At 50.6% G+C, this 24,411-nt stretch overlaps 1 protein-coding gene and 1 long non-coding RNA gene across 2 annotated transcripts in view; one reads left to right on the plus strand and one right to left on the minus strand.

Annotated features, from left to right (window-relative positions):
- LOC119966320 (E3 ubiquitin-protein ligase HECW1-like) overlaps positions 1-24,411 on the minus strand; it is a 664,661-nt gene that overhangs the window by 246,015 nt on the left and 394,235 nt on the right.
- The window catches only part of LOC119966324, a 182,506-nt gene that overhangs the window by 132,153 nt on the left and 25,942 nt on the right, over positions 1-24,411 (plus strand). The gene's annotated exons all lie outside the window — the stretch shown is intronic.

The raw sequence follows: 24,411 nt of genomic DNA on the forward strand, positions 1-24,411 counted from the left end.
TTTTGGGCGGGGATCGAGTCGCGCCGGTCGGCGATTCTCCGGGCCCCGATGGGCCGAGCGGCCATCCATTTTCGGACGGTCCCGCCGGCGTGAAATGGACTGGGTCCATACCGGAGGGTCCTGGCTTTGAGGGTGGCCTGCGGAGTCCTCGGGGGGGCTGTAGGGGGTTCCGGCTCCGGGGGGCCCCCACGGTGGCCTGGCCCGTGATCAGGGCCCACCGATCTGTGGGCGGGCCTGTGCCATGGGGGCACCCTTTCCCTCCGCGCCGGCCTGTGTAAGGCTCCGCGATGGCCGGCGCGGAGAACAAACCTGCTACACATGTGTAGGAATCACTCTAGCGGTGCTGCGCATGCACCAGAACACGCTGGCACTCCTGCGCATGCACCAACTCGTGCCGGCCGGCGGAGGGCCTTCGGCGCCGGTTGGCGCAGCGCCAACCACTCCAGTGCCGGCCTAGCCCCCGGAAGTGCGGAGGATTCTGCACCTTCCGGGCGGCCCGACGCCAGAGTGGTTCATGACACTCTTTGGCGCCGGTTCGGCCCGCTCCACCGTTTGCTGGAGAATCCTGGCCATTGTCCTGACAAAATCTGGTTGTAACCCAGGACAACCTGGGGAAGACCCAAGTGCAGTATTGCAATTACACTTTCAAACACACTTTCTTCTCACAGCTCTGCTCTGTGACAACACCTCAAAAATGGGTTTCTAGAATGTAAATACCAGAGGAAGACCAAGCATCAACCATGGGCAAAACTTGGCCAAAGGGGCAGCACGGTAGCATTGTGGATAGCACAACTGCTTCACAGCTCATGGATCCCAGGTTCGATTCCGGCTTGGGTCACTGTCTGTGCGAAGTCTGCACATCCTCCCCGTGTGTGCGTGGGTTTCCTCCGGGTGCTCCGGTTTCCTCCCACAATCCAAAGATATGCAGGTTAGGTGGATTGGCCATGATAAATTGCCCTTAGTGTCCAAAATTGCCCTTAGTGTTGGGTGGGGTTACTGGGTTATGGGAATAGGGTGGAGGTGTTGACCTTGGGTAGGTTGCTCTTTCCAAGAGCCGGTGCAGACTCGATGGACCGAATGGCCTCCTTCTGCACTGTAAATTCTATGAGGTTGGCCATTGTGACACAATTACACACCTCTAGCAGGTTTCAAAGCAGGTGTCCATCATCTTGGCCGCAGCAAGTATTTTGGCCTCAGGAAACAAAAATAAAGGTGCAAGAGCTAGATAAGTAACGAGAAGAGTACAATATGCTAAAAATGCATCAGTTACACCAGGATACTGGAGTCTGAATCAGTAGTTCAAAGTTAATGGATATTTTTAATGAGCTAATTCAACCCCGTTAATCTAAATGGTTTTAAAAAACCATTTGCTTCCTTTGATACAAAAAGTACAAACTCTTGTTAAATTCTAATTAGCCTCTGAGCAGCTTCATATACTGAAAAATCTAGTTCTGGATTTTACAAAGTACTTTAGGATGTATAGTTCAGGTTCTTTCTGCATCGTTGCACATTAGGAATTAAACAGCTTTGTGTGAGATTCAGTATATTAGTGCGGCCATTTGCTGCATCCTCCGACTGGAGAAATAATGTTAACCCATTTTTATTTGTAGGCATCACCCCTCCAGCAAATCAACACCTTTTTCGGCAGATTTAATTCCTGTAAATTTGATAATTTAGCTCAGCAGAAATCACTCAATCGGCTGGATTCTCCAGCCCTGCCCACTGCAAGAACACCACGGGTGAGCCGTGTAGAATGGAGAACTCCATTGACCTCAGGCAGTCCATATTTATATTTTAAAGATGGAGTTAAGCATGCTGTCAAGTCACCACCTCTTCAGAACAGACTGTGCAGTAATCAGAATACGCAATGAACAAATACTTACACTGCTGGGAAGGTTTGGTTTTCTGAATGTGATCATGTTACATTATTAGAAAGATGCATGATTTTTGGCTTGTAACTCAGGTAATGAAGAAATGGAACTGCAAGTTCTGCAGCCTCTTATGCAAAGAACTGAATTCAGCAGTTTAAGGTATTTCAGAATTTACTAGTTATGCTTACTTCATTTCCAACATACACATTATTGTGCAATAATGTCCTAATCAATGTACTACTTTCTAAAAAGTGGTTTTAACACATTGATACAGTGAATGTCATGATAATACATTTAAAATAATGCAACATTAGTAATAGGTTAACTGAATGCATCCTGCTGTTAAATTGCTTTAAGAGGAAACATTGAGTAACAGGGTCCACAATAGCTCTGGCAGAGAACCAACACAATGAAGTCCCTAACAATCTTTGAATAATTTATGTTGACCTTCATCGATTCTCAAACAGACATACTGCTCTGGATACTGTTGGGGGAAGGTGGGATGGCCTCTCCGGGGAAAGCAGCAGCAGCCAAAATCACAGCACTGTGGATGGCTCTGCTGCTCAGATGGGTGGGAGAAAAATAAGTGTTAGGGCTATAGTGATAGGGGATTCAATAGTTAGGGGCGCAGATAGAGTGTCTGTGGTCACAAACGTGAATCAAGCACGTTATGTTGCCTCCCTGGTGCCAGGGTCAGGGATGTCACAAAGCTGCTGGAGGGCATTCTGGGAAGGGAAGGTGAACAGCCAGTGGTCATGGCACATTGGTACCAATGCCATAGGTAAACTAAAGGATGAGTGCCTGCAAGTCCAGTACAGGAAGTTAGAAGATAAACTAAAATGCAGGATCTCAAATGTAATAGGATTACCCCCGGTTCCATGTGCTAGAGAGCGAAGGAATAAGAGGATAGATCAGATTAATGCATGGCTGGAGAGATGGTGTAGCCAGGAGGGATTCAGATTCTTGAGGCACTGGGACCGGTTCTCAGGCAGGTGGCAAATTGGACAAACAGGATGGGTCGCACCACAGCAGAGCTGGGTCCAATATCCTAGTGGGGGGTTTTGCTAGTTCTGTTGGCGAGTATTTAAACTTGTGTGGAAAATCACAGCAGCATCTGTAAGGAGAGAAAAGAGTTAACATTTTGAGTCCGGATGACCCTTTGTCAAAGCTAACAAAGCGTCATCTGGGCTCGAAACGTTAGCTCTTTTCTCTCTTTACAGATGCTGCCAGACCTGCCGAGATTTTCCAGCATTCTTTCTTTTGGCTTCAGATTCCAGCATCCGCAGTAATTTGCTTTTATTTAAACTTTTATGGCAGGGGAATGGGATCCCAGGAGTAGGATCAGATAGGTCAAATGTCGATCAGGAAAATGGAGGTCGAACTTTAGCTGGTGATGTAGAAGAGGTAATGATGGATTTGGAATTACAGGAGAAGCAAAGTTAAACTCTTTGCAAGGATTATTACAAACAAAGGTAGACAGGCTAAGAGCACAGATAGGCACATGGCATCAGGCTGGCATTGCTATAATGGAAACCTGGCTAAAGGAGGAGCAAAATTGGCAGCTCAATATCCCTGGATATAGAGTCTTCAGACACGATAGGGTGGGAGATGAAAAGGAGGGAGAGTAGCACTAAAGATTAAGGAATCCATTCCAGTTGTGAAAAGGGATGATGTATTAAATGGGTCAACCAACAAGGCTTTATGTGTTGAACATAAGAGATAAAAAAGGGGCAGTCACACTACTATAGACCCCCATACTGTGAAAGGAAGATAGAAGAGCAAATATGTCGGCAAATCTCTACCTGTAAGAACAAAAGGGCAATAACAGTAGGAGACTTTAACTATCCCAATATCAACTGGGAATCAAACAATATAAGGGAAGCTGAGGGAGACAAATTCATGCAGTGTGTCCAGGAATTTCTTTTCACCCAATTAGTGACAAACCCAATGAGAGGTGATGCAATTCTAGACCTAGCCTTGGGGAAAGAAGAAGGTCAAGTGGATGAAGTGATAGTTGACGACCATAACGGGGATAGTGATCACAATTCAGTTAGATTCAGTAGTACCATGGAAAAGGACAGGGGTAAAGCAGGAGTAAAAATCTTGAACCGGGGGAAGGAAAATTTTGTAGAAATTAGAAGGGACTTGGCTAAGATGGTCTGGCCAACAATGCTAGGGATAAATCTGTGGAAAACCAGTGGGAAGCAGTAAAAGGAGAGATCCTAAAGGTGCAAAGTAGACATGTCCCCTCCAACAATAAGAGTGGTACACCCAAATGTAGACCCCCCCCCCCCCCCCCCCCCCCCCCCCGGTTGTCTAGAGGAATACAGGGGAAGGTCAAACAGAAAAATAAAGCGTATGACAGGCATAAAGAAGTAAGCAGATAGCCTAGACAAGTATAGAAATTGCAGGGACAAAGTCAAAAAGGATTTGGATGGAAAGAAGAGAGCATGATTGGGAAATTTGTAGATGACGCAAAGATTGGCCAAGTGGTGGACAGTGCAGAGGAAAGCTATAATCGTCAAAACTATATAGATGGATTGGTGGAATGGGCGAAAAAGTGGCTGATGGAATTCAACACAGAGAAGTGTGGGGTCATGCATTTTGGGAGGTCAAACAGTTATGGGAGTACTCAATAAATGGCAATATACTAAGAGGGGAAGAGGAAGTTGGGTAGCGCGGTAGCATAGTGGTTAGCGCAATTGCTTCACAGTTCCAGGGTCCCAGGTCCAATTCCCAGCACTGTCTGTGCAGAGTCTGCACGTTCTCCCCGTGTGTGCGTGGGTTTCCTCTAGGTGCTCCGGTTTCCTCCCAAATTGCCCTTAGTGCCAAAATTGCCCTTAGTGTTGGGTGGGGTTACTGGGTTATGGGGATAGGGTGGAGGTGTGGGCTTGGGTAGGGTGCTCTTTCCAAGAGCCAGTGCAGACTCGATGGGCCGAATGGCCTCCTTCTGCACTGTAAATTCTATGGGTGCAATTCTCTGGACTTATGAAAAATCGGAAAATAGCGGGCGACGTAAATTTTTACGGACACGCTGGTCCGATGCCCTCCCGCTATTCTCCCCCCCCCCCCACGCCCGCCTCCCGACACGAATCGCTGCCCGCCGTTTTTTTACAGCGAGCAGCGATTCTCTCCTGGCCAATGGGCCGATTTCCAAGGCCTTTACGGCCGTTTTTACAAGGGTAAAACACACCTGCCCTGACCGTTCGTAAAAACGGCCGTAAAGTCCCGTTCTCGGGAACCATGGCACCGATTGGCACGGCCGTGGTGCCATGGGCCTGCGATCGGTGGGCACCGACCGCGGGCAGCGGGTACTTACCCCGCGCACTCTTTCTCCCTCCGCCGCCCCGATGGATCCATCCGCGGGGCTTCTGCGGGGCATAACGGCCCGCGCATGCGCGGGTTTCACGCACAAGCGCGATGACGTCATCCGCGCATGCGCGGGTTGGAGTAGTCTAATCTGCGCATGCGCGGCTGACGTCATCATAAGCGTCAGCCATCGCTAACCTTGGCTCGCGGGCTTAGCGAAATTCGTTAAGCCCGCGATGCCAGAGTTCACGGCTGCGCGATGCTAGCCCCGACCGGGGAGCAGAATCGGTTCCCGGTCGGGGGGGCGGAGGCTGGCGTCAAACGCGCCCATTTTTGACGCCAGCTTCCCGATTTTTCGTAACTCGGGAGAATCGCGCCCTATATCTATGATGAACTGAGAGATCTTGGTGTGCAGGTACATGGGTCCCTAAAGGCAGCAGTTCAAGTGGATAAGTTTGTTAAGAAAGCACATGGAATGCTCGCCTTCATTGGCAAAGGTATAGAATATAAAAGTAAGAATATAATGTTAGAATTGTATGAAACACTGGTGAGGCCACAACGGGAGTAGTGTGTGCAGCTCTGGTCGCCACATCACACGCAGGACATTATTGGTCTAGAGAGGGTGCAGAGGAGGTTTACAAGAATGTTGCCAGGACTAGAAAAGTGTGGCTACGAAGAGCGATTGAATAGTTTGGAGTTATTTTCCTTGGAACAAAGAAAGCTGAGGGGTGACTTAATTGGGGTGTACAAAATTATGAGGGGAAGAGATAGGGTGGACAGGAAAAAATTGTTTCCCCGGTGGAGAATTCTAGAAACATGGGACATAGATTCAAGGTAAGTGGCAAGAGGTATAGGAGGGGCATAGGAAAAGCAATTTTACACAGGGAGTAGTGGGAATCTGGAATTTGCTGCCAGAGTTGGTGGTGGCCAGGAGCTTGTATTTTGGAACTAACAAAGAACAATAGGCATGAGGAAGAATAAAGTTAGATGTGGCAAATTAATGGGATAGACAAGGGGCCAGTGAAGTTTAAGGTGGGAAGAACAATGCTGGCTGCAGCTGCCAAGGGTTCTCAGGTTGGAGTATTTTATCTTCTTTCATTCCAAAAAGTATGATTTGGATACTTGATCAATGTGGAGATTCACATAGATATTGGGCAAGATTCTCCCTGCTGGGGAATAAGTCCCCACGACCGCCGGAAAACGGACGGGAATCACTCCGGATTTTTTCCTCGAAGGTCCGGGGTGATTCTCTGTTTTCCAGGGGGCTAGCAGAGCTCCAGCGAGTGTCCCGCAGCTCTGGCTGCCGGTGGGGCCCTGCTAGCCAGACCGCGTGGCCGCGCATGTGTACAGCGGCCATAAGCGGGTCCACGCCTGCGCCGCCGACATGGTGGAGCCACACACCGGGCCCACACAGATGAATGTAGGTCTCCCGCAGATCGTGATGGCCCACAATCGGTGGCCCCCAATTGCGGGCCTGTCCACCAATGAGGCCCCCCCGCCCCCCACCAGGTCCGCCACCGCGGCCGCGGGTCCCAGCTCCCAATGGATGGTACCACATGGAAACCGTGTCAGTGCGGGTTTGGCTGGTCGACCACGGAGAATCATTGCAGGGGCCAGGCCTGTTCCAACGGCCCCCGAACGGCACCGCGTCAACCGCACGCACGTACTGGCGGGTCCGCGGAGAATCGGCTATTCTCCACCCCCGCGCCGGGCACGATTCTGGCGCGGAGGGTCGGAGAATCACACCCATTAAGTCATAATTATAATCATTACGTTATATTAAACAGAAATAAATAAAGTAAAAACCACACATTGAAATTTCTATAGTATTCATTGTGAGTTCTTCAGTTGCTGAATCAAAGACTATTTTCACACAGAAAAGCCCGTTTGCTCCAAACTGTCATTGACAGGATAGTCAAACTGCAACATGGCAAACATTTTAGTGTGGAACGAGTTCTTGCCTTGTACTGCAGTCAATATAGAGAGGGAAACTCATTGCAGCAAAATTCTAAACATGTCATACACATTTGTGACTTAATTACATGTAACAAATAAAGGAAAACTTCCCAGCATTTTAGGATTATAGAGACCAAGGGCACGATTCAGCAGACTGAAGTTAAAGTCCACTGTCAGTCACATTTAGTGGGGTGTTTCTCAGCAGCTGCAGCGCCAAGAAACATTCCGCTATCCAATGGCACTTGGCCAATTTTTTTGGGCCTCGGGGAGATTTTCTTCACCGAGGCTGCACTGAGAGGGATTTCCTGCTGGCAAACCGGCTCCTCGCAAATGGGGGAGTCAGTTTGTCCGGCAGCCATGATATTTCACCCTCCCCTTTCAGCACACCCCTGCATTATTTTAAAAAATAAATAAATTTAAAGTACCCAATTAATTTTTTTCCAATTAAGAGGCAATTTAGCTTGGCCAATCCACCTACCCTGCACATCTTTGGGTTGTGGGGGTGAAACTCATGCAAACACGGGGAGAATGTGCAAACTCCACACGGACAGTGACCCAGAGCTGGGATCGAACCTGCAGGATTAACCCACTGCGCCACCGTGCTGCCCACCCCCCTCCCCCCGCATTATTGACCACCAACCCCCAACCTTGGGGAGGCACCCAGGAATACCCCCAACTTGGCACAGTTTCCACCCCCCCTCCTGGGCCCGACCCCTGGCAATGCCAATCTGGGCACCCCGGCACTCTGGCAGTGACCCTGAAAGGGCCACCCAGGCAGCTTGGTAGTTGCAGGATGACTCTGTCATGGTGCCAGGATGCACTACGTTTAACATAGAACATAGTTTGTGTGGACCAGTACTAAACGGTGCCCTGGCGAGGTCTCCCAGGCATGGTCGTTGTGTCCAGGGCGGCAGGTGAATTAGTTGAGCTCCTTTAAATATGGAGATCTGGATCCCAGTGAGGGTGCGATCCAGATCGTGGCGGGTGGAGCTAGTTGGGTCATTCGCGATTGGCCTGGTGCACAGTGAGGGTGCGATCCAGATCGTGGCGGGTGGAGCTAGTTGGGTCATTCGCGATTGGCCTGGTGCACAGTGAGGGTGCGATCCAGATCGCGGAGGGTGGAGCTGGTTTGGTCATTCGCGATTGGCCTGGTGCACAGTGAGGGCGAGATCCAGATCGCGGAGGGTGGAGCTAGTGGGCCATTCGCGATCGGCCTGGTGCACAGTGAGGGCGAGATCCAGATCGCGGAGGGTGGAGCTAGTCGGGCCATTCGCGATTGGCCTGGTGCACAGTGAGGGCGAGATCCAGATTGTGGCGGGTGGAGCTAGTCGGGCCATTCCCGATCGGCCTGGTGCACAGTGAGGGTGCGATCCAGATCGTGGCGGGTGGAGCTAGTTGGGCCATTCGCGATCGGCCTGGTGCACAGTGAGGGTGAGATCCAGATCGCGGAGGGTGAAGCTAGTCGGGCCATTCGCGATTGGCCTGGTGCACAGTAAGGGTGAGATCCAGATCGCGGAGGGTGGAGCTAGTCGGGCCATTCGCGATTGGCCTGGATCCCAGTGAGGGTGAGATCCAGATCGCGGAGGGTGGAGCTAGTCGGGCCATTCCCGATCGGCCTGGTGCACAGTGAGGGTGAGATCCAGATCGTGGCGGGTTTAGCTAGTCGGGTCATGCGCGATCGGCCTGGTGCACAGTGAGGGCGAGATCCAGATCGCGGAGGGTGGAGCTGGTTTGGTCATTCGCGATTGGCCTGGTGCACAGTGAGGGCGAGATCCAGATCGCGGAGGGTGGAGCTAGTGGGCCATTCGCGATTGGCCTGGTGCACAGTAAGGGTGAGATCCAGATCGCGGAGGGTGGAGCTAGTCGGGCCATTCGCGATTGGCCTGGATCCCAGTGAGGGTGTGATCCTGATCGCGGAGGGTGGAGCTAGTCGGGCCATTCCCGATCGGCCTGGATCCCAGTGAGGGTGTGATCCAGATCGTGGCGGGTGGAGCTAGTCGGGCCATTCGCGATCGGCCTGGTGCACAGTGAGGGTGCGATCCAGATCGCGGAGGGTGGAGCTAGTCGGGCCATTCCCGATCGGCCTGGTGCACAGTGAGGGTGTGATCCAGATCGCGGAGGGTGGAGCTAGTCGGGCCATTCGCGATTGGTCTGGTGCACAGTGAGGGCAAGATCCAGATCGTGGCGGGTGGAGCTAGTTGGGCCATTCGCGATCGGCCTGGTGCACAGTGAGGGCGAGATCCAGATCGCGGAGGGTGGAGCTAGTCGGGTCATTCGCGATTGGCCTGGTGCACAGTGAGGGTGCGATCCAGATCGTGGCGGGTGGAGCTAGTCGGGCCATGCGCGATCGGCCTGGTGCACAGTCAGGGCGAGATCCAGATCGTGGCGGGTGGAGCTAGTCGGGCCATTCGCGATCGGCCTGGTGCACAGTGAGGGCAAGATCCGGATCGTGGCGGGTGGAGCTAGTCGGGCCATTCCCGATCGGCCTGGTGCACAGTGAGGGTGAGATCCAGATCGTGGCGGGTGGAGCTAGTCGGGCCATTCCCGATTGGCCTGGTTCACAGTGAGGGTGCGATCCAGATCGTGGCGGGTGGAGCTAGTCGGGCCATTCGCGATTGGCCTGGTGCACAGTGAGGGTGCGATCCAGATCGTGGCGGGTGGAGCTAGTCGGGCCATTCGCGATCGGCCTGGTGCACAGTGAGGGTGAGATCCAGATCGCGGAGGGTGGAGCTAGTCGGGCCATTCGCGATTGGCCTGGTGCACAGTGAGGGTGCGATCCAGATCGCGGAGGGTGGAGCTAGTCCGGCCATTCGCGATTGGCCTGGATCCCAGTAAGGGTGAGATCCAGATCGTGGCGGGTGGAGCTAGTCGGGCCATTCGCGATCGGCCTGGTGCACAGTGAGGGTGCGATCCTGATCGCGGAGGGTGGAGCTAGTCGGGCCATTCGCGATCGGCCTGGTGCACAGTGAGGGTGCGATCCAGATCGTGGTGGGTGGAGCTAGTCAGGCCATTCCCGATCGGCCTGGTGCACAGTGAGGGTGCGATCCAGATCGTGGAGGGTGGAGCTAGTCGGGCCATTCCCGATTGGCCTGGTGCACAGTGAGGGTGAGATCCTGATCGTGGTGGGTGGAGCTAGTTGGGTCATTCCCGATCGGCCTGGTGCACAGTGAGGGTGCGATCCAGATCGTGGCGGGTGGAGCTAGTCGGGCCATTCGCGATCGGCCTGGTTCACAGTGAGGGTGCGATCCAGATCGTGGTGGGTGGAGCTAGTCGGGCCATTCGCGATCGGCCTGGTGCACAGTGAGGGTGCGATCCAGATCGTGGCGGGTGGAGCTAGTCGGGCCATTCGCGATCGGCCTGGTGCACAGTGAGGGTGCGATCCAGATCGTGGCGGGTGGAGCTAGTCGGGTCATTCCCGATCGGCCTGGTGCACAGTGAGCGTGTGATCCAGATCGTGGCGGGTGGAGCTAGTCGGGCCATTCGCGATCGGCCTGGTTCACAGTGAGGGTGCGATCCAGATCGTGGTGGGTGGAGCTAGTCGGGTCATTCGCGATCGGCCTGGTGCACAGTGAGCGTGTGATCCAGATCGCGGAGGGTGGAGCTAGTCGGGCCATTCGCGATCGGCATGGTGCACAGTCAGGGCGAGATCCAGATCGTGGTGGGTGGAGCTAGTCGGGTCATTCGCGATCGGCCTGGTGCACAGTGAGCGTGTGATCCAGATCGCGGAGGGTGGAGCTAGTCGGGCCATTCGCGATCGGCATGGTGCACAGTCAGGGCGAGATCCAGATCGTGGCGGGTGGAGCTAGTCGGGTCATTCGCGATCGGCCTGGTGCACAGTGAGCGTGTGATCCAGATCGCGGAGGGTGGAGCTAGTCGGGCCATTCGCGATCGGCCTGGTGCACAGTGAGGGTGCGATCCAGATCGTGGCGGGTGGAGCTAGTCGGGCCATTCGCGATTGGCCTGGTGCACAGTGAGGGTGCGATCCAGATCGTGGCGGGTGGAGCTAGTCGGGCCATTCGCGATCGGCCTGGTGCACAGTCAGGGCGAGATCCAGATCGCGGAGGGTGGAGCTAGTCGGGTCATTCGCGATTGGCCTGGTTCACAGTGAGGGTGCGATCCAGATCGTGGCGGGTGGAGCTAGTCGGGCCATTCGCGATCGGCCTGGTGCACAGTGAGCGTGTGATCCAGATCGTGGTGGGTGGAGCTAGTCGGGTCATTCCCGATCGGCCTGGTGCACAGTGAGCGTGTGATCCAGATCGTGGTGGGTGGAGCTAGTCGGGTCATTCGCGATCGGCCTGGTGCACAGTGAGCGTGTGATCCAGATCGTGGTGGGTGGATCTAGTCGGGTCATTCGCGATCGGCCTGGTGCACAGTGAGCGTGTGATCCTGATCGCGGAGGGTGGAGCTAGTCGGGCCATTCGCGATCGGCCTGGTGCACAGTGAGGAACTCAATTTGGGGTTCACGTGCGATTCAGCCATTGTGTCCAGATCCATGCTGGGTGCAAGGGGGTTGCTGAATCACCCCCAACAAGAAAGAAAAAACATATTTCTCACAATATACATTCTTAAATGGTATTTCCACCGGGAATTTCCACTGACTGAAAAACAATGGATACGCTGAGAATCTTTCGATGTCTTCTGCCTTACATTTTATTGCTGAATTTCCCATATTTGGGGAAGAATGATGCAAGCTGAAAAACTTGTCAAATACATGCAGGCTACCAACTACTGACGATCTCACTGATTCAAGTTGCACCGTCAGAAAATATTGTCAAAATTAAATTTATGTCGTTAATATTTGAGATGAAATGGACCAAGAGGCTTTGTAACATTTGATCGCATATGGCTTGAGTTGAACTAAACCTCCCATTGGGATCTTACAGATCTGGCCTTCTGCATATTATATTATCTTTGGCAATCTCTCAAATATTTCTATTTCACAAATTTCGCTTCTTGTACATTTATTAGGTTCTAAGAGATTTCCATGCAAGCATTTAGTGAAGAAGGTTTATGATGATGATCTCATCTGGGCTCAATAGCAGATATTATGTTAAGGATTTGTAGATTCTTTCCACATACCTTAGCCATTAGAAGAAGTGTAATTCGTTCCTTATGGTAATACATACTCTTGTACAAGAGTTTGCGACAAATTGCAAAAATGTTCCTTAAGCAGCATTACCACTGATCTTTTAGCAGCAATGTAGTTAGAATGGATTAAAACGTGTAGAGAACGTGTGGTGGGAAAATGAGACAAGTGTTTTTAGAGGAGAGATGCAGGGGACAAAAATCAAGTAAACATTTCAATAGTTCCTCTATTTTTAATTCTATATAATTTCTGTCACTGCAAGCAACAGTAGCTATTCCTTAGTTGGTTTTGTCAACAGATCACAAGTCTAGATATTCCAATCAAGTTAAGATTTATATATCACCAGTTAATTTAGCATCCCATAGTGCATATCAGTATGCAAAACTTTGCGCTATGAAAGGTAATAAGTATTAGATATCATAGAGACCTGGATCACCCCTGAGCATGCCTGGGAGCTAAATATTCCAGGCTATAGCATCTTTAGAGAGCACGGGGTAATTAAGAAAGGAGGGTGAGTAGAAATATTGATACGTGGCACAATTATCAAAGTAGCGAAAAGGGATTTCAGTAACAATGGGCATGATTCAGTGGACAAAAGTTAAAGTCACCTTTTAGGCGCATTTGGTGAGGTGTTTTTTGGTGGCTGTAGCGCTGAGATTCACCCCGGTATTCACCAGCACTTTGCCGGTTTTTTGGGCCTCAGGGAGTTTCTCCCCACTGAGGCCAAACTTTAGTTAATTTTCTGCTGGCGGGTTCAGTGGCTCATCAGGGATGAGGGAGCCATTTTGTCCGGCAGCCCCCATCTTTACACAGCCCCCATGGTAGCATAGTAGTTAGCACTCTTGCTTCACAGCACCACGGTCGATTCCCGCTTGGGTCACTGTCTGTGCGGAGTCTGCACGTTCTCCCCGTGTCGGCGTGGGTTTCCTGTGGGTGCTCCGGTTTCCTCCCACAAAGACGTGCTTGTTAGGTGAATTGGACATTCCGAATTCTCCCCTCAGTGTAACCGAAAATGTGCCGGAATGTGGTTACTAAGGGAATTTCACAGTGACTTCATTGCTAATTGATGGAACCATCAATTCACTAGACACGTGCTTTAAGATATGAACAGTGGTTTTAATCTACTTACTACAGAGCCAGCCTGTTACCCGTTCAACTCTCGATGAACTGGCAGGCTGGCTCTGGACAAGGGTATTTATATAGCAGTCCAGGGGGAGGAGTCATGGGCGGAGTCAAGGGTGGAGCCCTGTACAAACTCCTGAGCATTTCCAGAGCTGCTCCCCCTAGTGGTCGGATAACGCTACTGCGCTTACAATGGTATTGGTAAATACAGTGTGAATTACTAAGTTACATTCACCACATTCACCCCCTGCAAAAAAAATCAAGTCCGGCGGGGGTGGTGGTCTACAAAGTAAGTCTGTCCGGAGGTCGAACTGTCCGCTTTGATCTGCGGAGCACCGGGGTTGCAGCCTCTTGCGGTGGCTGGATGGGTGTTGTGTGCTGGGGTACGATGGCGGACTCCAGGGAGGGTTGTGTCCGAGCTTCATACTCTTCTGGTTCGACCGGGGACTGGGGGCGCTGGGGGCTGGCCGGCGCGGGTGCACGGAACTGATGGAGCGAGCTCGTGGGCTCGGGAGCGCGAGGCGGCGGAAGCATGGGGTGTAGGGTGAGGGGTCCTTCTGTGGGGGTAGAGATTCTGAAGATTCTGCTGGATCTGGCGGGTGCCAGATCACGGAGGGATACTGTGTCCTGACGGCCGTCAGGGAACTCGACGAATGCGTACTGGGGGTTGGAGTGGAGCAGGCGCACCTTCTCTACAAGGGGGTCGGTTTTGTGTGCCCTGACGTGTTTCCTCAGGAGTACCGGGCCCGGTGTCCTCAGCCATGCCGGAAGTGAGACCCCCGTGGTAGTGCCCCTGGAGAAAATGAAGAGCCTCTCGTGAGGGGTCTGATTGGTCACTGTGCATCAGAGGGACCTAATAGCGTGGAGCGCGTCTGGGAGGACTTCCTGCCACTGGGAGACTTGGAGCTCTCTAGACTGGAGGGTCAGTAGAACGGTCTTCCAGACCGTCGCGTTCTCCCACTCCACCTGCCCGTTCCCCCTGGGGTTGTAGCTGGTAGTCCTGCTCGAGGCAATGCCCTTGTCGAGCAGGTACTGACGCAGCCCGTCGCTCATGAAAGACGAACCCCGGTCGCTGTGCACGTAGCTGGGCAAACCAAACAGGGCGAAGATGCTATGCAGGGCCCTAATGACTGTGTGGGAGGTCATGTCGGGGCACGGGATAGCAACTGGGAAACGGGAGAACTCATCTACGACGTTTAGAAAGTAAACGTTCTTGTTAGTTGAGGGGAGTGGCCCTTTGAAATCAATCGCGAGGCGTTCAAAGGGCCTAGAAGCCTTGACCAGGTGGGCCCTGTCTGGTCTATAGAAGTGCGGCTTGCACTCCGCACAGATCGGGCAGTCCCTGGTGACCACTTTTACCTCCTCGTTGGAGAAAGACAGGTTTCGGGCTCTGATGTAGTGGGCGAGCCGGGTGACCCCCGGGTGGCAGAGGTCGCTGTGGATGACTTTCAGTCGGTCAATCTGCGTGCTGGTGCATGTCCCGCGGGATAGGGCATCCGGAGGCTCGTTGAGCTTCCCGGGTCGATACTTAATATCGTAGCTGTAGGTGGAGAGTTCGATCCTCCACCGAAGAATTTTATCATTATTTATTTTGCCCCTTTGCGAGTTATCAAACATAAAGGCAACCGATCTTTGGTCGGTGATGAGGGTGAACCTCCTACCTGCGAGGTAGTGCCTCCAGTAACGAATAGCCTCCACAATGGCTTGTGCTTCTTTCTCGACTGAGGAGTGTCGGAGTTCTGAAGCGGAGAGGGTACGGGAGAAAAATGCGACTGGTCTCCCTGCCTGATTTAGTGTGGCTGCTAGAGCTACCTCTGAGGCGTCGCTCTCAACCTGGAATGGAGTGGATTCATCCACCGCCCGCATGGCCGCTTTGGCGATGTCCTCCTTGATGCAGTTGAAGGCATGGCGTGCCTCAGCTGACAGGGAAAATCGTGTGGCCTTAAAGAGTGGCCGGGCTTTGTCCGCATATTGAGGGACCCACTGGGCGTAGTAGGAGAAGAAGCCCAAGCACCGTTTGAGGGCCTTGGGGCCATGGGGGAGGGGGAGTTCTAAGAGGGGGCGCATACGGTCCGGGTCTGGGCCCAGGACTCCATTTTCCACGACGTAGCCGAGGATGGCCAGTCTGTTTGTGCGGAAAACGCATTTCTCCTTGTTATAAGTGAGGTTTAATTTCTGAGCCGTCTGGAGAAAACAGTAGAGGTTGGTGTCGTGGTCCTGCTGGTCATAGCCGCAGATGGTGACATTGTCCAAGTACGGAAACGTGGCCCGCAGCCCGTACTAGTCCACCATTCAGTCCATTGCTCGTTGGTACACCGAGACCCCATTAGTGACGCCGAAGGGGACCCGGAGGAAATGGAAGAGGCGGCCATCGGCCTCGAATGCCTTGTAGTGGCGGTCCTCCGGGCGGATTGGGAGCTGGTGGTATGCAGACATCAGATCCACCGTGGAAAAGAGCCGATACTGGACGATCTGATTTATCATGTGTGCAATCCTGGGGAGGGGATACGCGTCGAGGAGCGTAAATCTATTTATGGTCTGACTATAGTCGACAACCATGTGGAATTTTTCCCCGGTCTTAACAACCACCACCTGAGCTCTCCAGGGACTATTGCTGGCCTCTATAATCCCCTCACTGAGAAGCCTTCAGACCTCTGATCTGATAAATACCCTATCCTGCAGGCTGTATCGCCTGCTACGAGTGGCTACGGGTTTACAGTCCTTTGTGAGATTGGCGAAGAGAGAAGGGGGGGAGATTCGCAGCGTAGCGAGGCTGCAGATAGTGAGTGGGGGCAGGGGCTCGCCGAAGCTGAGGGTGAGGCTCTTAAGGTTACACTGAAAATCTAGGCCTAATAAGAGTGGCGCGCAGAGGTTGGGCAAAATGTAGAGTTGAAATTTTGAGCAGCTAGCGCCTCGGATTGTGAGTTTCGCGGCGGTGCGCCCCTGGATCTGGACAGAATGGGAGCCTGAAGCAAGCGAGATAGTTTGCCGCACTGGGAAAACGGGGAGAGTCTTACCAGATCTGGGTTTATGAAGCTCTCAGTACTCCCGGAGTCGAAAAGGCACGGCGTGTTGTACCCGTTGATTTGGACCTCTGCCATCGAATTTCGCAGATGCTTCGGGCGTGATTGATCCAGGGTGTCGGCGCCGAATTGCGGGCCACGTGAAGAGCGCTCAGGGAGGTCGTACTCTTCCGATGAGTTGTCCGAGCGTGGAGATGCAGGTCGGGCCCGTGGATCACACGTGGCGGGCGTCGAGGAAGATGGCGTCCAAGATGGCGGCCCCCATGAGTCGCATGTGGCCGGTCCCGTGGTGGAGGTTTGCCAAGATGGCGGCCCCCATGGATCGCACGTGGCAGGAGGGGGCGGGGTCGGGGCATAGGCCGCAGCGTTTCGGGCCCCGCGGGCCTGCGGGTGTGGGGAGCTATTACTTTGTGCCGCTGTGGAGTTGGAAGCTGGGGCCCTTTTTGCGAGGCACACTCTCGCGTAGTGGCCTTTCTGCCCGCAGCTGCTGTAGGTCGCGTTGCAGGCCGGGCAGTGCTGCCACGGGTGCTGATTCTGGCCGCAGAAATGGCAGGCTGGAGCAGCATAGTGGCTGGCTGGAGCAGCATAGTGGCTGGCTGGGGCAGCATGGTGGCTGGGCGGCCGCGTGGCACAGGCCTGGGGGAGTCGCTAGTCGGGGGCCCATGACTGGGTCGCGGGGTCTGCGGGGAACGAGGTGAGGCTGCGGAAGGAGACCTCCATCGTGGTAGCAATTTCCGCAGTTGTTTCTAAGTCTTGGGCCCCCTTTTCCAGTAGTCGTTGGCGCACATAAATAGGCCTGAGGCCCGCTACAAAAACATCGCTTACAGCAAGTTCTCTGTGTTCAGCCACGTTAACCGCTTGATAGTTACAGTCATTTGATAGATTATTGAGCTCTCTTAGAAATTTGGCGAGTGATTCTGTAGGCCGCTGGCGGTGAGTCGTGAACACATGGCGTGCGTAAACTTAGTTAATCGGCCTTCCATACATCTTATCGAGTATCGCTAGCGCCGCAGCATATGAACCGGCCGAGTTTAGTTGCGTAGAGATTCTGTGGCTCACCCTCGCGTGCAGTAGACTTAACTTCTGTACGTCTGTTGTTTCGGCTGTGCTCGCTTCTGCCAAGTAGGCCTTAAAGCATCGCAGCCAGTGGGAGAAGATTTCTTTTGCCTCTGCATCCTGTGGGTCGAGTTCCAGGCGTCCAGGCTTGAGGGCTGATTCCATGATCAATCCTGACTGTTCTTAAGTAGATTAAATTGATGGAACCATCAATTCACTAGACATGTGCTTTAAGATATGAACAGTGGTTTTAATCTACTTACTACAGAGCTAGCCTGTTACCCGTTGAACTCTCGATGAACTGGCAGGCTGGCTCTGGACAAGGGTATTTATACAGCAGTCCAGGGGGAGGAGTCATGGGCGGAGCCAAGGGTGGAGCCCTGTACAAACTCCTGAACATTCCCAGAGCTACTCTCCCTAGTGGTCGGATAACGCTACTGCGCTTACAACTGTAATGGTAAATACATTGTGAATTACTAAGTTACATTCACCACACTAATGTAAACCTACTTGTGACACTAATAAAGATTATTATTATTCAGGCCTTCCCCCCCCCCCAAAAAAAAACTTTCTGGACTTCCCCTTCATTCCCCCCAACCTTCTCTAGGTCCTGGGAACCCCCCTTTCCCCCTCCAATTAGCAAGGCCCCATGGGCACTTGCCCTGCTGTGCCATCTGGCACATGGGCAGTGCCCCTGCATCCTGGCACTGCCATGGTGGCATGACCAGCGTGTCAGGCTGACAGTGCCGACGCACGCAGGATGCGGGGAAGTGCCAAGGTACCATCCGGCCCTGTCCCCAACCACCCCGGGCTCTCTAATGGCTTGTAAGGCCCCAGAGGTGCCATTACACCATGGTCCATGTTTATGGAAACCTGTGCTAAACGGCGCCCTGATGAGGTCTCACAGGCGTGGCTGTTAACCTCGGGTGTTGGCTGCATAGGGCGTCTAGCTGTTTAAATGAGCCTAAATATGCAGATCTGGGTCTCGCCCAGTGAGGGAGAGATCCAGATCACGCCAGCAGAGCAAGTCAGGTAACTCATGGGCGGCACAGTAGCAAAGTGGTCAGCACGGTTGCTTCACAGCGCCAAGGTCCCAGGTTCGATTCCCGGCTTGGGTCACTGTCTGTGCGGAGTCTGCACGTTCTCCCCGTGTCTGCGTGGGTTTCCTCCGGGTACTCCAGTTTCCTCCCACAGTCCAAAGATGTGCAGGTTAGGTGGATTAGCCATGCTAAATTGCCCTTAGTGTCCAAAAAGGTTAGGTGGGTTTACAGGGATAGGATGGATGTGTGGGCTTAAATGGGGCGCTCTTTCCAAAGGGCCAGTGCAAACTCGATGGGCCGAATGCCTCCTTCTGCACTGTAAATTCTATGATCGGCCCGGCGCCCAAAGAGGGGCCCAATTTGGAGTTCTCGCTCAATTCACCCGTTGCGTGGGGATCTGCGCCATGCACAACGCAGTCACTGAATTGTGCCCAATGCTCAAAATAATCAAAAAGGTTACGGTTAAGCAATAGTAAATGATGCAAAACACTGGGAGGAGTTGCTTGAAAATCTCTTCATGGAATAATGCACTGGGGGATGTATAAGTACAGAGATCAGAGATGTGGGAAAAACGTGGTTATAATTGGATAATTAAGTTTCACATAGCTAAGGAAAAGCAGAATATCTCAAGTAGTAAAGCAGTGAATATCTAGAATGTATTCAGGACAGTTTTCTGGAATGATGTTTTAGAGGCAACAGGAGACAATACTGGATTTACAATCTGGAATTCATTCACAAGTCGGACACTCGGAAAATGAAATTTTCTACGATAAGATTGAGTTTCCTATTAGGTCCGAAAAGGAGAAGGAAGAGGTCACAAATCAAGATTCTATGTTAACATATTGACCACTGTGAACTGGGTTCACATGTTAATGGATAAGCCTATAAGCAATGGAAAGTATTGTGGGAGCATTGGCTGTGATACAAAACCAGAACATAGTTCGAAGAAGCAAAGGCAAGTGAGGCAAGAGACAATATGAAACTAAAAGAAAACACTTGCAGAAATGCAAGCAAAAGTCGTAATCCATTGAGCTGGAAAAGCTATCAAAGCAACAAAGGGATACAAAGAAAGTAATAAAAGATGTTAACAGGGAATGCGGAAAGAAATTATAAGCATTTGATACAGTTACGCACAACAGACTTGTGAACAAAGTTAGAACTCATGGAATAAAAGGGACAATAGCAACATGGATACAACATTAGCTGAGTGGCAGGAAATAGAGAAACTGAATGATGTGCAGGGTTAAAATGAAAAGGCAGGGATGTAGCACGAGATGAATTTCTGCTGCATAGACACGATGAGCTGATTGGCCTTCTTCTCTGCTGTAACTATTCGGTGATTCTAGGGGCAGAATTGTTGTCCAGGATCAGAGGAAAGTTCCAGTGCACAAATGACCATACTTTGTTTTTCTTTATTGGAGGAAATCAGATTTTGTTCCGCATTCCCGATCCTGCACCATTTTCTTCAACCCTTCCTGTGGGTTAGAAATGTCTAGTTTACAAAGTGCACACCGGTCCCTGTTGAGGTCAGGTCGCCCGTTTAAAATTAGATTTCTTCCCGCAAACCATTTTCATCTGGTGGAGTTGAGTTTTGAAAACTCATTAAAAGCACATCAGGCTTGACAGTTCAAGAAAAAAATAGAAAGTATGTAAGTGTAAAGTGAGTTGACACCTTCACGTGCGGCTATTAGGTACTTTGTTGTAATGTAGATGTATTTTTAATGTAATGATTAATTATAAGGATCTGCCTTTAAAGGTAAGTTGACTCTTGGATTGACCAGCCTTCTATAATTGTTCACATGCATTACAGTGTTTTGCCAGTGGAGAAAGCACCATGAAATAGTGAAATATTTATTAAAATGTTCCTTCAGCCTGTGCTATCATATTTTCTGCTGTGATTTAAATGGCTCTGGCTGATACAAAAAAAGCTTGGTTTTGACACTTGAAACAAATCTAACCGTCTGCTTCTCTACATTGATTGACAGACATTCTGCTTTGAAATCCAAATGAGAACTTGTAGTTTCCTTCTCAGAGAGCAGTCATTTGTTTGGCCAGCTGTAGCCATTATGAGTGCTTGGGTAAGTTTCAAATGCTAATGGGTCTTAGCATGACAGGTGTTTAATTCACTTCAGAATGAATGACAGTTTATGAAGTTGCACTAATAGACTGTGCCTGTGATTTTGTTTCTCGCTTGTTTTTGGTTCTGCAACTTTAGCAAAATATAGATTGGAACAGTAATAGTGTAAAGGGCACAGAATGACAAGAGTTCCTTGATTGTGCTCAGGAAAATGTCCTGCAGTAATATGCTTCCAATCCAATAAGAAGGTGCCACATCAAAAGTTATTGCACAAAATAGAAGATTGATTAGCTGACAGGAAACAGAGAGTAGGCATAGAACATAGACATAGAACAGTACAGCACAGAACAGGCCCTTCGGCCCTCGATGTTGTGCCGAGCAATGATCACCCTTCTCAAACCCACATATCCACCCTATACCCGTAACCCAACAAACCCCCCCCCCCCCTCCCTTAACCTTACTTTTTAGGACACTACGGGCAATTTAGCGCGGCCAATCCACCTAACCCGCACATCTTTGGACTGTCTTGGGTCTTTTTCTGGTTAGCAGAATGTAGCAAGTGGTGTGCCACAGGGATCAGTGCTGGGACTTCAACTAATACAATTTATATAAATAACTTGGATAAAGGGATCAAAAACCAAAAGGGGCAATCGTGTTCCTGGGAGAGTTTTACTTGCCCCTTAATGACCGAGAGAAACGGAAGTGCAGATATGTAGGCAAGTTTCAACGAAGTGCAAAAGTAATAGGGGAGTGATAGTGGGGGATTTCAACTTCTCCAATATTAACTGGGGAGGCCAAAGTGTGAAAGGTTTGGAGAGAGTGGAATTCTTAAAATGCATCCAGGAGAATTTTTTAAGCCAGTACGTAGAAGGTCCTATAAGAGAGGGGGCGGTCCTGGACTTAATTTTGTGTAATAAAGCTGAGCAAGTGTTGAAGTATTCGTGGGGGGGCATTTTGCAGATAGTGATCGTAACTCCATTAGATTCAAGATTGTTAAGGAAAAGGATAGAGATGGGCCTGAAATCAAAGCTCTAAACTGGGGGAAGGCCGATTTTAATAAGAGCAGATAGGATTGGTCAGAGTGGACTGGGAGCAGACACTATTAGGACAATCTGTGACAGGATAGTGGATTTATACACTTTGAGACAGAGGGCATAGCTGAGATATTAAATTAATACGATGCAGCTGTCTTTACTAAGAGAGGAGAAGCTACCCAGGAAATAATGAAATAGGAGGTAATTCAGACACTGGAAGGATTTAAATTTGAGGAGGTATTGTATAGATTGATCATTCTGAAAGGTGCTAAGGCACCATATGATTCTATGATGACCGGGTGAGATACATTCAAGGATACTGAGGGAAGTGAGAGTGGGAATTGTGCAAGTTTTAACTTTGGGGGTGGGAATTAATAATAATAATTATTATTAGGGACAAAACTAATAGTTACATGGCCAAATGCAGGTTAGTTAAGGAAAGCCTGCATGGCTTTCTTAAGGGAAAATCATGTTTGACTAAGTTGTTGGAGTTTTTTGAAAAAAGGTAACAGAGAGGGTTAATGAGGGTAATATTGTTGATCAGGTATATTTGTACTTCCAAAAGCCATTTGATAACAGTGCCACAAAACAGACTTGTGAGCAAAGTTATAGCTCATGGAATAGGGGCTGGTTTAGCTCACTCAGCTAAATCGCTGGCTTTTAAAGCAGACCAAGCAGGCCAGCAGCATGGTTCGATTCCCGTACCAGCCTCCCCGGACAGGCGCTGGAATGTGGCGACTAGGGGCTTTTCAGAGTAACTTCATTGAAGCCTACTCGTGACAATAAGCGATTTTCATTTTTCATAAAAGGGGCAGCATTAACATGGATACAAAATTGGCTGAGTGCCGGAAAACAGAGAGTAGTGGTTAATTAATGTTTTGTGGGCAAGAGAAGTAATTCTGGTCAGGTTTGGTTCCCATGCATTTCCAGATATAAATTAATGACCTAGGCCTTGGTACAGATCACAATTTCAAAATTTGTTGGTGATACAAAACTTGGAAGCATTTTGAAATGTGAGAAGGATAGTGCAGAACTTCAAAAGGACATAGAACATTTTAAGAAACGTGCCGACAGGTGGCAAATGAAGTTCAATGAGAAGAAATGTGAAGTGATTCAATAGAGATTCAAGAGAGACAATATAAAATAGAGGGTACAACGATAAAGTGGGTGTAGGAGCAGAGGAACCTGGGTGTATATGCCATTGAAGGTGGCAGGACAGGTTGAGAGAGTAGTTAAAATGCAGGCAGTATCCTAGGCTTTATTATTAATGAATAGAGTACAAGAGCAAGGAGTTATGCCACTAGTTCCGCCTCAGCTAGAGTATTATGTTCAGTTCTGAGCGCTACACTTTAGGAAAGATGTGAAGGCATTGAAGAGAGTGCAGAAAAGATTTACAAGAATGGTTCCTGGGATGAGTAACTTTAGTCATAGAATCACTACAGTGCAGAAGGAGGCGATTTGACCCATTGAATCTGCACCAATCTTCTCTTAAAGAGCACACTATCCAGCCTCACTCCCCTGCCTGATCCCTGTAACCCCATCTAACCTTTTTCGACATTAAGGGGCAATTTAACATGGCCAATTCACCTAACCTGCACATCTTTGGACTGTGGGAGGAAACCGGAGCACTCGGTGAAAACCCACGCAGACATTGGGAGAACGTACAGACTCCACACAGACAGCCACCCGAGGTCGGAATCGAACCCGGGTCCCTGGCACAGTGAGGCAGCAGTGCTTACCACTGTGCCGCCCCATGATGATAGATTGGAGAAGTTAGAAGTGTTTTCCTCAAAGAAAAGAATGTCCAGAGGGCATTTTATAGAGGTATTCAAAATCATGAGGGGTCTCAACAGAGTAAATGGGGAGAAACTGGTCTTACTCATAAAAGGACCAAGAACAAGAGGGAATAGCTTTAAAGTAATTGGCAAATGAAGCAAAAGTGATATGAGGGAACATATTTTCTACGCAGTGAATAAAATGCCTGAGAGTGTGGTGTAGACAGATTCAATCGAGACATTTAAAAGGCAACAAAAACGGAAAATTCTGGAAAATCTCAGTTGGTCTGACAGCACCTGTTGGAGAGAGATGGGTGCTAACATTTTGAGTCTGGATGACTCTTTGTCAAATATAATTTAAAGGGCAAGTGGACTGTGAATTGAAAAGGGAGACTGTGCAGGGTTATGGAGAGAAGGTGGGGGAATGGCACTAAGTATGCTGCTCATTTGGAGAGCTGGTATAGACGCGACGGGCCGAATTGTCTCTCTCTGAATTATACAAATTGTGGGATTCAGTGATTTCGCAGTGGATGAGAGAACTAGCAGTGCGAAAAAGAAACATTAAAGTAAGCTAAGGGAAAATATGTATTTGTCTAAACAAAAAAACATGAGTGGGACTCAATTGGTGAATAACAACAAAGGCCTGGATTCTCCGATTTTGTGGCTATGTCCGGAGGAAGCATCTGGTCTTACGACCAAAAAGTTGGCGCTGCCCTGGCGTGATGCTCCGCCCAGTGGGAATAGCAGCCGCGCCACATAACCTGCAGATACGGACAGAGAATGGCTGCTTCCGTGGCTGCGCATGTGCACGGCGGCGACCTGCGACGCCGCATTCGGCCTGCCAAATAGCTCCCCCCCTTGTAAATCCCCTCGCCACACCCGGACCACCCTTCACCAGTCCCCCCCAGCCCCCTCCAAAGCCCCCGCCAGCAGAACGGCTCCGCCCCGTGTAGTGGTGCTGGACAGAGCGAGGGTGACGGAAGCTCAGAGGACATACAACCGACGCCGTCGGGAAGTCAGCTCATCGGCGGCGGAGCATCAGGGAGGGCCTCCAGTGACATC

The sequence above is a fragment of the Scyliorhinus canicula genome, chromosome 5, assembly GCF_902713615.1.
Source record: "Scyliorhinus canicula chromosome 5, sScyCan1.1, whole genome shotgun sequence".
Taxonomy (NCBI): Eukaryota; Metazoa; Chordata; class Chondrichthyes; order Carcharhiniformes; family Scyliorhinidae; genus Scyliorhinus; species Scyliorhinus canicula.